Raw genomic sequence first — 15,382 nt, 5'->3', positions numbered from 1 at the left:
AATGGTCAATGAATGAGGATTGAGAATGGTGAAATTTTAATTCAAAGCTAATTAGTAAAGGCAAAATACTATTAGAAAAATTTTGCTTATTCTTAGCTAGTCTTTTATCTGTATATCGAGGCATTTACTAAGCGTTACACCTATCTGATGTGAAATGTCTTTACCTACCTTGTAGTTTGGAAAGGGAATAATATACTTTTCTGATATGGTATGGCCATGAAGAAACCTAGACCACCTAGTGATACCTTTCAAGAAGGTTTTGATAATGACAACTGCGAACCAGATTATGGGAACCTGGTTCACTTACTGGATGGTGCAGTAGGCAGACGAGGAAAAACTGGAAAACTGCACAAATCCTTGTATAAGTCAAAAACGCAGAAATAAAGAAAAGACGGTACAATATGACACTTATAAGAAAAAGAAATAAAACAGAAGTTGTGTTTTCCTTGTAGGACTCAACTAGGTCTTCAAAACCCAATGCTATAAAGGAGAATGGCATACAAAGGATTGGTGTGGCTTTTACAAATCTGAAATAGAGTCTTTTCAAGCAAAAACCAAGGTGGCGTTTCAAGAGCAAAAATATTGAAGAAAGAAGAACTAGAGTTAGGTTTTCTTTCTGAAAGTTATTTTATGTGTTTGAACTCTACTTAGGAATATTATTAAGTTATAATTTTCTAAGGTAGAAAGTGAGGCTTGTAATAAGAAGTGGGTTTGACTTCTTGAAGAGTTTGAGTTGCGATTATAGTTAATCGTTAGAGTTTAGGTACTTGAGTTAGTTTATTGATTATTAAGTTGTAATCTAAACTGCTCTTTGAAGCTTAGTGAAGTTTTGGGGAAAATCCTACGAGGTGTAGATTGTGATTTTTCTTCCCTTGAGCAAGAAAGTTTTCCACAATAAGTTATGTGCCTTGTCTTTTACAGTTTTACTTTCATATCACTAATTCAAGAACCTGGTTCTTGAAATTGTTAGGTGGTCTAGGTTTATTCAACTGGTATCAGAAAAAGTATTTTCACTCAAAGATTCTAATCTTGAAAATGATCAATAGCTACACCACCTACTGCACAAGAAGGACAATCACAAACAAGGCTGCCACTATTCAATGGAAAATATTACAGATGGTGGAAAAACAAGATGATGGATCACCTGATAGGAGATAGTCCAGATCTAAGGAATGTTATCCTTGACAGACCTAAAGCCCGTTTGGATTGGCTTTAAGTTGGTCAAAACCAATTTAAAGCCCCTTTTTAGCTTTTGGACGTGTTTGCCTAATGCTGATTTTAAGCCATAAAGTTCTTAAAGTCAGTCAAAAATGAAAAGTTAGGATTCTTAACTTTTTTTTTCCAAAGTGCTTAAAGTCATTTTCTTTGATCATGGAAATCACTTTTATATCCCTTGTATTTTAACTAAATTTCCAAACTACCTTTTTTTATTCTTTTAACCCTAAAATTCACATCATAAGCACTTTTATCCAAACACTCAACTGCTTATTTATAAAAATAACTTTCAGCACTTCAAATTTCTAAAAGCACTTCATACATAAAAGTTACTTTTTTAAGCCAATCCAAATGGGCTCCTACTATTCCTATGAAGACTGGAATTGATGGGACAACGCAGGTACCAAAAAACAAAAGGGAGTGGAATACGGAAGATAAACAGGCAATTCAAAATAATGCTAGGGCTAAGAAAATTTTAATTTGTGGAATAGGTCCAGATGAATACAACAGAATCTCTACTTGTTAGTGTTACAACCCGTATTTTTGTACATTTGGACATTTGGGATAATTGTAACAAGTGAAGGATAATGCTTCGTTTTGGTCTTGTTTGATACATAAGTTGGTTATGCAATTTTGGAGGTGGAAATATGGAAAACAAAAAAAAATTGACTTGCAAGGAAAGAGGTTATGAGTTATTTTATTTAATACCGGTGTAATGTTAAAGAGAACGTTGAGGTGAAATTACGGAGGAAGGCCGAGGGAAAAATTTATGTGGAATTTTTGGGAAATTAGTTTGGGAATTACAAAAGTGAGATACATAAGTTTGGGCTACAATGGAATAATGATAAAAGAGTTGAGGCCCAAATCAAGAAAATGGCCCAAATTTTGGAAATTGAGTTCATTAATTAGGAAGGCCCATTACCCATTTACTATCTATTTATATATATATATCTAGTTGCTAGAAACTTCAAGAAGAGAAAAAAAGGCCCAAAAGATGACTTATTAGTCATCTTGGTTTTTATTTTTCTAGAAGCTTCAAGAAAAAAAAAGGGAGAAAAAGAAGTAGATAAGTCCAAAGATGACTTAGTAGTCATCTTATTTTCCATTCCTAGAACTTTCAAGAAACTTGGAGAAAAGAGGGGGGAAAAATAAGAGAGGAAAATTGGCATAGCTAGGGATTTTATCCCTTGAAATCTTGTTCCAAAATTAATTCTTCTAATATTCCAAGCAAGTTGAAGGCCCTAATCAACATAGAGTGATTTTTGGAACAAGAAGACTATTCATTCTTGCAAGGCACAATTCTAGCAAGTTGAAGAACTAAGTGGAAAAGGTAAAGTTTCAATCTTCTCTATTTATTATGGATTGTTGGTATATGTTGTAGAGTGAAGAAATGGATGAAGTATATGAAAATAGGTATGTGGGTGTTGGCCGTGTATGTGATGTTGTGTGGAAAGAATAGATTAATTTTATGTAGTATGTGGTGGTTGTTGCAAGGTATAGGAATGGATGGAAACTTCATGAAAATATGCATATAGTTGTTGTGGCCGAATATGGGGGTGGTTTGGCAAGTTATGGTGAATTGATTCTATTTAGTATTTTAGTTATTGTTATGGATTCTATGTTGCTAAGAAAAGCTTAAGGATCCTTATAAAGTTGTAGTAGTTGGAGACTTGTTTTAGAAGTTTGTAAATTTATTATAATGTTCTTGCATATATGGAAGCTAATATTGTTAGTATGATGTGGTTAGTGTGTAAATTATTGGGTTGTGGTAATTGAATTTGAAAGAAGGGATTAGATTGTTATTGTTCTTATTGGAATTGGAAGGTCTTGGAGAAAGTAGTATATTGATTTGGTATGATTGTTGGTAAATTGGCCGAGTTAGATTCTCGAGGATGGTGTATTTACAGGAGAAGTGCTGTCGAAATTTCGGTAGACAAAATGTTAGTTTAGAATGAGGTTCTTGGATACCTATAGCTAATGTTGGCATTTATTAATCTTGTTATAGATTTTGGAAAGGCCAAGAGTTAGGTGGGGTGACTAAGGAAGCGGACAAGGTATGTAAAGCTAACCGTTCCTTCTTTTGGCATGTCTTTGGTATAAGTATGTAAGGCTTACCCTTTTCTTTCAAGGCATGATTCCGATGTTATGGTTTGATAAGTGCTTCCATATTTTCTTTGTTTTCAAAAGCTAGGTGTCAATGGTCCCAAGGAAATGACTATTTTTTTTTCCTATAACCCATCAATGTTTTCCAAAATGTCTATGATTTTCCAAAACAACGGTTTACTATATTACTAGCTTTTATGGCAATGACGATGGATATGTTTTACAACGACATTGATGATGTCGAGGATGAGAATATGTCTATGATGGATATGATAAGAACGGCTTCATGTATGTAATGTTTACTCTTCTTTCTCTTGGCATGTTTTGACATAAGTATATAGAGCTACACTTTCTTTTGGCATGATTTTTATGAAACAAGTATATGTCATTTTGTACAATTTCAAGGAAGTCCTATTCGTAGAGCCACTAGGATGGTCAATTTTTTTGAGTTTCCAAAAGATATTTTTCTCGTGCTTAAATACGTGTATATGATTTCAAAAGTTTTATGTTGATATAATCCATGGTAATTTTTGAAAGGTACTTGATATGACTCTTATCTTGTTTTGTTAATCATAGCTCATTCCGATTATTCTACGAGTCTTGAAAATTGGTCATATGTGCATATGTATACGATTTGACGCCTTATAAGATTGTGACCTTATTCTACGTTCTCTTAATATTATCTTTCGTTGATAGTCTCATCCTATAATAATTGTTCCTTCAAGGTGAGACAAAGCGACCATGGTTAGTCTATAATACAATCGGAGGTTACCGACCTTCCGTCACTCCGATAAATACACGACTTTCATTGGGCTCTCGTGCATGCTGTCTATATGTATATGTATATGTATATAGGGGATATGGGGAGGTGTATATGTGGCGCTATAGACGCATTCCCACCTGATCAGTTGGAGTAATTTTCATCCTGGACGCGGGATGCCCGGACGCGGGAAATATGTGGGCACGCCGACGTTGTTCGGTGATATGACTTCTATTTTCTATGAATATGAACAAAAAATGTTTTTTTATGATAAGACAAGCATGCATGGCATCCGGCCTAAAAGGGCACTCATATGTACAGGTTACTCTCTTATCTCACTATATGTCTATGATTCTACGATATGGTTGTTCATACCTTATGTTCTTTATTATGCTGATTTTCATGCCTTACATACTCGGTACATTACTCGTACTGACCTCCTTTTCTTTGGGGGCTGCGTTTCATGCCACGCAGGTACACCCAGACAAGTAGAAGTTACCATAGAAGATGTTGCAGCAGGGTTAGCAACTCCACTTGTTCCTGGAGTGCTGCCGAGTCAGAGTATATGTGCTATGATGTTTCATTCGAAGTTAGAGACTTTGCAGACAGAGTTGTGGGTATAGAGTGTCATCTTTGTAAGCGGCGTCACCAGCCGATATGTTATTATGTCGCATGAGATGATAGATTTTTGATAGCAAGTTCGGAAAGCGTAGCTATGTTTTTTTCATTTCTTTTGATGCAAATTTTAAAGAGATTGAGTATGTACTATGAGTTAGCGGGTTCGCTCGGCTCCGAGCACGGGGTCGGGTGCCCATCACACCCTATTGATATCGGGGTGTGACAGTTAGGATGCAAAGGCAATATGGGACACCTTGCAAACTGCCCATGAGGGAACCAATCAAGTCAAGAAATTCAAGATCGATAATCTAAATCGACAGTATGAATTGTTCAGAATGATAGATGGAGAAACAATTCAAGACATGCATACCAGGTTCACTTCCATAATCAATGAAATTTATTCTTTGGGAGAAGTAATTCCAACTGAAAAAGCTATCAGGAAACTCCTAAGTATTCTTCCTGAATCTTGAGAAAGCAAAGTAGAAGCAATTACTGAGGCACGCTATCTTGACACTATGATGATGGATAAACTCATTGGAAGTCTGTTGACCTATGAAACAAAGAAAAACCAAGAGAAAGAAATAGAGGCAAAAGAAAAAAGAAGAACATGGTTCTTAAAGTCACTAAGAAAGAAGACTTTGAAGAGGAGAATATAGCACTGATGACGAAAAGGTTTCAAAGAATGCTGAGAAAAAGTCAAACAAGTCAGAGGAGACAGTCTCAGAGAGCCACTAACAAAGACTTGAGAGAACAACTATGTCACAAGTGTGGAAGTCCAAATCACCTTATCAAATTATGTCCATTGTGGGCTTTGAAATACAAAAAAAATAACCCTGAAAGAACCAAGGAAGTAAGAAGTGATAATACATCCCTAAAAAGCAAAGAATGACCAATCAAAAGGATGACATGACTATGAAGAAAGCTTTTGCAATAATAGAAATTCCTCTAGAGAAGAGTCTGATAGGACTAAATCTGAAAATCAGTCATTACTGGCAATGGAAAGAGAAAGGGAGTACGACTTCCTAGCACTAGTGAAAATTGTAGATTCAAATGATGAGGAGAACCATTATCAGTCAAAAGACACAATTTTGGCTCTGATGGCTGGAACAGATTCAGAAGAAGGGGAAGAGGACAACAAGCAAACCAAGGTAAGCTTTCATCAAATCAAAGAAAACTTTCATCTTTATTCCAAAAGGAAACTAGAATCACTATCTGGTGTCCTTATCGATGCATATCATGCAACATATGCTACAAAAAAACAGATGTTGGATGAATATTCAGCATTGAGAATGGAGAATGAGACTCTAGAAGACTTAAACAATAATCTTCAAGAAAAAATTAATGGGATGAACTCCTTTAGGAAAGGAAAAGATGTACAAAACAATGTATACCTTGCTCTAAATAAAACTATAAAAAGGTTAAATAACGAGTTACAATCTTTAACTAAAAAGAATGAGGCACTGCTTGAAGAACTTGAGAAAACTAAAAGGGAATTGGAGATCAATATAAGATGGACTAATTCATCCATGATGCTTGATAATATCCAAAGAAGTCAATCCTCAACTAAACATGGAATAGGTTTCAAGAATAATCCTATAAAATCTGGTAAAGATTGTTATGATATACCATGTATTCATTGTGGATAAAATAGTCACCAAACGCACATGTGTCAAAAGAGAAACATAGCTATTAAAAATAATCTAACCTATGTGAAAAAGAAATTCTATGAAATAGGAATCAGGAAACTGGTTCACAAACATAAGCAACAATCCAAATGGACTAAGAAAAAACTAATTCATCATTTCACTCATAATTAAGGACCCAAGTGGATCTGGGTGCCCAAAATTAATCTTTGATTAATTGTGCAGGAGCAGAAAAAAGGAAGACATAAGCAATGTTACTTTGATAATGCTTGTACAAGACACATGACGGGAAATAAAGATAACATTCTCTTACTGAATGGTTTCCATGGCGGAAGCGTAGCTTTTGAAAATGGAAAGAAATATGAAATCATGGGAATTGGCAAAGTTGGACCTTCTCATTCTCAATCAATAGACAATGTGTACTATGTTGAAGGATTAAAACATAATCTTCTCAGCGTATCATAAATGTACGACAGAGGGAATAATGTACTCTTTACATCTATTGCATGCAGAGTGACTAGTGCAAAATCAAAGAAACTAGTTCTTATAGGAAAAAGGCACAAAAATATTTACAAAGTTGACATTATGGGCCCAGAAACATCTATGCTAAAAAGCTTAAGTGCAGTTGATGACAATTCATTTTTAAGGCACAAGAGATTGGGGCATGCAAGTTTTTCGACAATAAATAAACTGATCTCAAAAGAACTGGTACGGGGACTGCCAACAGGACGATTCAATGAAAATCAAGTATGTGGAGCGTGTCACAAGGAAAACATGTAAGATCATCATTCAAATCAAAAGGTATGATAAGCACAAAGAAACCCCTAGAATTGCTACACATGGACTTATGTGGACCAATGAGAGTTCAAAGTCGTGGAGGTAAAAGATATGTGTTTGTTGTCGCTGATGATTACACTAGATTCACATGAACTCTGTTCTTAAGTTCAAAAGATGAGACATATCATGTATTTGAATTTTTGTGAAACTGGTTCAAAAGAAATTAAAATATAAATTAATGAGCATCAGATCTGATAATGAAATAGAATTCAAAAACTCCAACTTTTTTGAGTTCTGTGCGTAAAATGGTATAGATCACAATTTTTCTGAACCTCGAACACCACAACAAAATAGTGTAGTGGAACAGAAAAATAGATCCTTGAAAGATATGGCAAGAATCATGTTGATTGCTAGTGGTCTTCCTAAAGGGTACTAGGCAGAAACTGTAAACACTGCATGTTACTTGATTAATAGATGTATGATTAGGTCTATACTCAATAAAACACCCTATGAATTATTAAATAAGGTAGAAAACCAAACTTAGCGCACCTCAGGGCCTTTGGCTGTGTATGTTATGTATACAACAATGACAATGATGCTCTAGGAAAATTTGATGTCAAAAGTGATGAGGGAATTTTTCTCGGGTACTCCTCTCAAAGCAAAGCCTATAAAGTTCTCAATAAAAGAACTAATTGTGTTAAAGAAAGTGCACATGTTATATTTGACAAAGCTAATTGCTTAGTCAAGAAAGATGTGCAATGTAATCGTGATGAGATGGAAATGACTGATATTCTACTAAGAGATGTTGACGATGCTGACTATGAAGACACTAAACATTTAAATAATAGTGGCGAAACTCCAGACCAAAACCATGAATCAAATGAGCTTACAGAAGATACTTCTCCAGCTATGGATGGAGTTTTTACTGAACCTGGTCCTTCTTATTCAGTCCTAGCAGAAAGCAGACAGACAAACAACTAGAAACACAAGAGCTCTCATTCCTTACAGAACCTGCTCACTTCTCTTAACTCAGGAATCCAAACCAGATCCAAACTACGGAACTTATGTGCCTTTTTATCATATTTATCAGTCATAGAATCTAAGAACATTAAAGATGCACTCCTAGATGCGGATTGGATCATTACCATGCAGGAGAAGTTAAATCAGTTTGAACGAAGTAAGGTGTGGAACCTGGTTCCTAAACCTCAAGATCGAACAGTGATAGGAACAAGATGGGTGTTCAGGAACAAACTCGATGATCAAGGAACTATCACAAGAAACAAGGCTAGGCTTGTGGTTCAAGGCTACAATCAAGAGAAAGGGATTGACTATGATGAGACATTTTCTCTAGTAGCTAGAATGGAAGCTATTAGAATGTTGATTGCATTTGCATCACACATAAAGTTCAAATTATATTAGATGGATGTGAAGAGTGCCTTCTTGAACGGATATCTACAAGTAAAAGGTATGTTCGTCAACCACCAGGTTTTGAAAGCCATAAATATCCTAATCATGTATACAAATTGGACAAAGCTCTTTATGGCCTCAAGCAGGCACCATGTGCATGGTATGATAGGTTGTCCACATTTCTTCTTACACATGGCTATACAAGAGGCAAGATTGATAATATATTATTTCTCAAGAAAAAGAGCCCTCATGTATTAATCATGCAAGTATATGTTGATGATATCATTTTTGGAGGAACAGATGCACGTATGGGTGTTGAGTTTACAGAACTTATGAGTAGTGAATTTGAAATGAGCATGATGGGAGAGTTGAACTTTTTTCTTGGACTTCAAATCCATCAGTCATCATTAGGAACATTGATTCATCAACAAAAGTACATCAAAGAACTACTAAAAAAATTTGACATGCATGATGCCAAAGTATATGATACACCTATTGCCACCACTACCAAACTTGACAAGGATAAAACTGGTTCTCCAGTCGGTGACATAAAATATAGATGCATAATTGGCTCCCTACTATACCTCACAGCCAGTAGACCAGACATAGTGTTTAATGTTGGACTATGTGCACGTTTTTAGTCATCTCCAAAAGAGTCACACATGAAGGTCGTCAAAGGAATACTACGATACCTTAAAGGAACTCAGAACCTGGTTCTCTGGTATCCTACAGGTGACTCTTTCAATTTAGTTGGATTTGCTGATGCAGACTATGCAGGCTATCTTATAGATAGAAAAAGCACATCAGGTATGGCATATTTTCTTGGACTATGTTTTGTGTCATGGGCTACACGAAAATAAAATTCAGTTGCACTATCCACTGCTAAAGCGGAGTATGTAGCTGTTGCATCATGTTGTGCTCAACTCTTATGGATAAAACAACAACTCCTGGACTTCGAAATCATTGTAGGATACATACTAATAAGATGTGACAATACCAGTGCAATGAACATGGCTAAGAACCCGATTCAACAAAAATGAACTAAGGACATTGATATACGACATCACTTTCTTCAAGACAATATTAAAAAGGGACTCATAGTGATGACATTTTGTAAAACTGAAGATTAGGTGGTCGATATCTTTACCAAAGCATTAGGAAGAGACCAATTTGAGAAAAATAGACTGGCTCTTGGTCTCATTTATCAGTACACACTCATCTTAAGAAGAACACTACAGCTCAGGTCTGATGATATTACCCTTAGTTTCCTACAACAAAGCGGAGGAAAAAATTGACTGCATATAAGAACCAAGTCCTCCACTTAACAAGTATGCACTCATCCTCCTGGTCTTTACTACTGCGACACAACATAAATACATGTTCACATATCTAATTGAACCTGGTCCCTTTACCTGTACTATGCATTCAAAATGGGTGGGAAATTCATATCTCCTATCTGTACAATAACTGACCAATACACTACTCTCGAGATCTTAACCGTCACCTCACCCTCTAATCACTTGTCAGTTTCTATCAAATCACTCATAAATCCCATCTTTCTCAGTTCCCATCACTATTAAACCACCCACCCACTCATCTTTCTTCTCCAACTACCAAGCCCTACCAACATCCATGAAAGTTTCACCTTCTCCATCGACCATCCACCCAGAACATTCCCTCGTCTCATCCCTCGTCGATTACTCCGATGATGAGGACTCCACATCCTCTCAGGGGGAATCACCAGAGGCATTTGCTCAAGGAAAAGATTACCCCAAATCACTGACAACCACGCCACTATCCTCCTTTGTTCTTCAAACTCATCAACCTTATTTCCTTCAAAATATCGCCACGAAACCCTTCACCCCATCACCATCACTACCTCTCTCTGAAAACCATATCCCTTCATCTATCCCTAACACCACTGAACCCTTTACTCCATTACCATATCCACTAATCCCAGAAAACCCTAACTTTTTATCTATCCATCTTTCCCCCATTGCACCCTCCAATATGTCCCCTAACCATCCTACAATACCAATTTCCCTACTGTCTTTATCTCAGCCCAATCTCAACCCCGTTCTACTTCGACTGATGATGTCCCACTAAATCAACTTTGCCGGTATGCACCCAAGAAGCCTAGGAAATATATTGCGGTTAAAAGGGTTGGGGCCCATATTCCGTTCACTCATAGCCAAAGGAAGATTGGTGTAGAGGAAGCTGCTAAATCAAGTCGCAAACGACCACGAACTTGGGGTAAGTCTCCCTTACATCCTTCCTCCCCTCCTATTGACCTTGACTCCAGTTCTGATGAACTCTTTGAACCTACCACATCAAGGGTCAAGCCTAACAAAAATCTAGAAAAATTTCTTGCTATGGGAAAGGAGTTGTATTCTGGGTCTAAAGCTATTCTTCGGGGAAGGAGTATTGATCCGGAGGTTAGGGAGTTTCCTATGGTTCAACAGTTGATTAGGCGTTTAACTTTCTAGGGATGGGGACATCTTTTTGTGGATAATGCTTTAGTTGTTTATGAGTCTGAAGTGGTTGAGTCCTATACCAATTTGGTGGTCTTGGAGGATAATCTAGTTAGTTCTTAGGTTCATGGAATTGAGATTGTTTTTTATTCATTTCGACTAGGAGAAATTTTGCAAATTCCTACTGTTGGGCTGACTGAATATGTTTGGACTAAGGATGAAAATTGTATACTCACATCCAAGTTCACAAAAGGAAGGGTGACTGTCCGGCCTAGGAAAGTCATGAAGGGTGAAATGACACATTTTCACAAGTTGTTGTTTGAATTAGTGAATAAGGCGATTGTTCCTTGTGGGGAGAGAAGGCATGAATCCATGTTTAGGGACATGGGATTGGCTAATGCTCTTGATATGGATAATCGCATAAACTATCCTGTTATCATGATTTCTCACATGGCTAAGGTGGTTGATCCTAAACCGGGTCCTCACCAGTTGGCCTATGGGAATCTGCTCACTTTTGTCTTTCAAGCATTCAATGTGCCTATGGGAGAAGGACGTAGGGCCACCAAGAAGGACATGATTGATAGAACCACTCTCATAGAGTGTGATTGCCTACCAGTTGCCAATCTTGCTCTTGTACCTAGTCCAAGGGTGGCTGGTCTAGTTGCCCAGCTGATGGCGTCTCTCAATGCTATTCGAGATGAGAACAATGATCTCCAAGCTGAAGTGAACACTCTGAGGGATGATCTTGGTAGTCCTCAAAGCGAAGTGGTTGCTCTAAAGGACCAACTGATTAGGCAGCAATAGGAAAATAATGCTCGTATGGACAAGTTGTTTCTCCTTATTGCTACCTCCCATTCTTCATCTACTCCTCCATCCTAGCCTTCATAGTCTGTTCTCTGCCTCTAACCTTGTTAGATTGTGAAAATTTTCTTTTGTTTGTTTTTGCTCTATAAGGACTATGTTGGTGCCCTTATGGTATTAAATGTAGTGCTATCTTATTGTGTGTTTTGGCTCTGTTGCTTTGTGTTCTCTTTTGATTTCTGCTATTGTTTGGATGGCTAATATCCTCAAATTGTGAGCATTCTTTGATTCCTCAAATAGGTGATAGTGTTGTCATTTATGGCTCTGAATTAAACTACTCACATTATTCTATACCTTATTCACTTACTCTTCTTTTTGAGATGTCAAAAGGGGGAAGTTGGTTTTTGTGTTTTTGTTGGATTTAACATATGTGTAGGTGCAAAAGAAAAGGTACAAGGTTTGTCATCATCAAAAAAGGGAAATCTGTTGATACCTTTCAAGAAGATTTTCATAATGACAACTACGAACCAAATTATGGGAACCTGGTTCACTTGCTGGATGGTGCAGTAGGCAGACGTGGAAAAATTGAGAAAACTGGACAAATTCTTGTATAAGTCAAAAACGCAAAAATAAAGAAAAGACGGCACAATAGGACTCATATAAGGAAAAACAATAAAATAAAAGTTGTGCTTTCCTTGTAGGACTCAACTAGATCTTCAAAATCTAATGCTAAAAGGAGAATGGTGTACAAAGAATTGGTGTGGCTTTTACAAATCTGAAATTGAGTCTTTTCAAGCAAAAAAGTAAGGTGGCATTTCAAGAGCAAAAATATTGAAGAAAGAAGAAGTAAAAGTGCACAATATTGCTTCACTGATCGCGAGAACCTTTTGGATTTATGCTTCTCAGTGAAGTTGCTTTAGGTGAGGTTTATGAGCTAAAGGCAGTCAAGGTGAGTAAATACAGTAGGATTACCATACCATACTGATGTTATTTCATTCATTCAGCGCGTTGTCCGATTTCTCTTCTTCTGCCTTTTTTTTAACCTTGTTATGGTATTTATTACGTCTTTGTTTGGCTTTCATGTGGTATATGGACAAACCTCCTAACGGGAAGCACTCTACTAAGGGTCTTGGCAAGACAGTACCTGACAGATGAGAGTTTGTGAACTGGTGGGATGAAGTTGTGGTTCTGTTTGGAAAACCAATAACATCAAATATTAAAAACTCTGAGCATTTGTACAATGAATACAAAGTCTAGACGTTGCCCAAGTAAGTGTTCTTGTCAACATTAGGAGGAGATCGATTCCTGCACATGTAAATGACTCTTTGTAAGAGATGAAATCGTATTTCTAGCTTTCTGCTTCTACTTTCTTATGAGTTGCTGAGAAAGTTTGACATGTAAAAAGTTCAAGTTTGACTTGTGATATTATTTGAAACAACCCCACAAACAACAACATCACAACCTATGCCTACCACCTTTAAAAATATTAACAACTTCAATTCTTCCTACTTGAACAAATTGTATAATCAAAATTCATCGATGTTGTTTCCAAATAGTGTCCTAAAATCAAATTCTAATGTGAATAACTATAACCAAATTACAGTAATGGAACCAGGAATCCATTACAATCCATTTTTACAAGACACGTCGATAGAGCAGCCTACAACGTCAAATTTGGATACGAACATAGCTGCAAACATATTCTCATCAACACTTTTGCCTACATTTTAAGCAACACCAACATTTAGTATTGTGAGAATTCTTCATCAGCAGTGCAGACTGATTTTAATTTTGATTTTTTTGGGACTTTTCCTAGCAGCGATCAGACAATAAATGGCCTAATAAATCCGAAGGATTTTTCAGATGAACAATAGTTATGGTTACATAACCAAAATAAGATCGTAGCTAAATATACATCTTAAATTTGGTCATGACAGCTTAGATGCCAATTTTGATCTTTAAGTTTTCCTTTTTTGCTTATATTCTTATTTTTGATATTGCAATTTTTTCACTTTGTCATTGTTCAATCCGCTTTCTCCATGTTTTGAGTTTTAATTAGAATAGTAAATTTACAAGATAGAAAGTCAAAAATTTTGAAACTATTGTCTGAAGAGGGAAGGAACTTCAAACACTACCCTCCATTTCTTGGGCATCTGAATCTTAACTTAAATTTCAAACACTACCTTCCATTTTAGCATTTATTAGCGCTTATGCGCCGCAAGCAGGCTTAAACGAGGAGGATAAGAGGCATTTTTGGGAGGATTTGGACGAGTTAGTGGGAGGCATACCATCTACTGAGAAGCTTTTCGTGGGAGGGGATTTCAATGGGCACATCGGGTCTACTTCGGGAGGGTATGATGATGTGCATGGAGGCTTCGGCTTCGGGGTCAGAAATGGAGGAGGAGTCTCATTGTTGGATTTTGCAAGAGTTTTTGTGTTGGTGATAGCCAATTCGACTTTCCCTAAAAAGGAGGATCACTTGATAACCTTCCGGAGTGCGGTGGATAAGACCCAGATAGACTTTTTACTCCTTAGGAAGGATGATAAAGGTCTGTGCAAAGACTGTAAGGTCATTCCGATCGACAACCTTACGAACCGACATAAGCTCTTGGTGATGGATTTAGGGATTAAGATGATGAGGAAGAAGAGGATCGGGGATGACTGACCTAGGATCAGATGGGGGAGTTTGACCACGACTAGCGCCCTGGAGATGGGGGAGAAATTGAAGGATATGGGGGCCTGAGATAGTAGTGGGGATGCGAACACTATGTGGGATAGGACGGCTAGTTGTATTAGAGTTGTAGCAAGGGAAGTGTTGGGAGTCTCGACAGGTAGCCATGGTCGGCACCGAGGGGACTGGTGGTGGAATGGAGAAGAGCAAGGGAAGGTGGAAGCGAAGAAGATAGCGTATGCGAAGCTGATAGAAAGCAAGGACGAGGTGGAGAAGTGGACGAATAGGGAACTATATAAGATAGCGAGAAAGGAGGCGAAGTCGGCGGTTTTGACGGCAAAAACGGCAGCTTTTGAACGCCTTTATGATGAACTATAAGAAAAAGGTGGGGATAGGAAATTGTTCAAGCTAGCCAAGATGCAAGAGCGAAGGGCACGCGATGTGGATCAAGTGAAGTGCATTAAGGACGAACATGGAAAAGTATTGGTAGAAGAGACCCTCATTAAACAGAGATGGCAGTCGTACTTCCATAAACTCTTGAACGAAGAAAGAGACAAAGAGATTATGTTGGGAGATTTGGAACATACTGGGAGGCTTCGCGTTGGTGAGTGTTGCAGGAGTATTTCGGTCAAAGAGCTTAAGGGTGCTGTGCGTAGGATGCGTTGGGGAAGAGCGACCGGACCTGACGAGATCCCTGGTGAATTTTGGAAGAGCACAAGCTCGGTAGGTTTGGAGTGGCTGACTAGGTTATTTAATATCATCTTTAGGACAACAACGATGCCCAAAGAATGGAGGTCGAGCGTACTAATCCCTCTATACAAAAACAAGGGGGATATACAGAGTTGCAACAACTATAGGGGTATCAAGCTTCTAAGCCATACTATGAAAGTGTGGGAAAGAGTGGTGGAGATGAGGG

The 15,382-nt window shown here is 37.4% G+C and overlaps 1 long non-coding RNA gene across 1 annotated transcript; it reads left to right on the top strand.

The window, feature by feature from the left end:
* The first annotated feature begins 2,370 nt into the window (after positions 1–2,370).
* Positions 2,371–4,800, top strand: LOC129903442 (uncharacterized). Its single transcript, XR_008770273.1, has 3 exons — positions 2,371–2,545; positions 3,221–3,269; positions 4,553–4,800. It is a non-coding gene; the product is annotated as an uncharacterized LOC129903442 (long non-coding RNA).
* The last annotated feature ends 10,582 nt before the right edge of the window (positions 4,801–15,382 follow it).

This window comes from Solanum dulcamara, chromosome 9 (genome assembly GCF_947179165.1).
Source record: "Solanum dulcamara chromosome 9, daSolDulc1.2, whole genome shotgun sequence".
NCBI lineage: Eukaryota > Viridiplantae > Streptophyta > Magnoliopsida > Solanales > Solanaceae > Solanum > Solanum dulcamara.
This window is presented reverse-complemented; position numbering and strand designations above follow the sequence as displayed.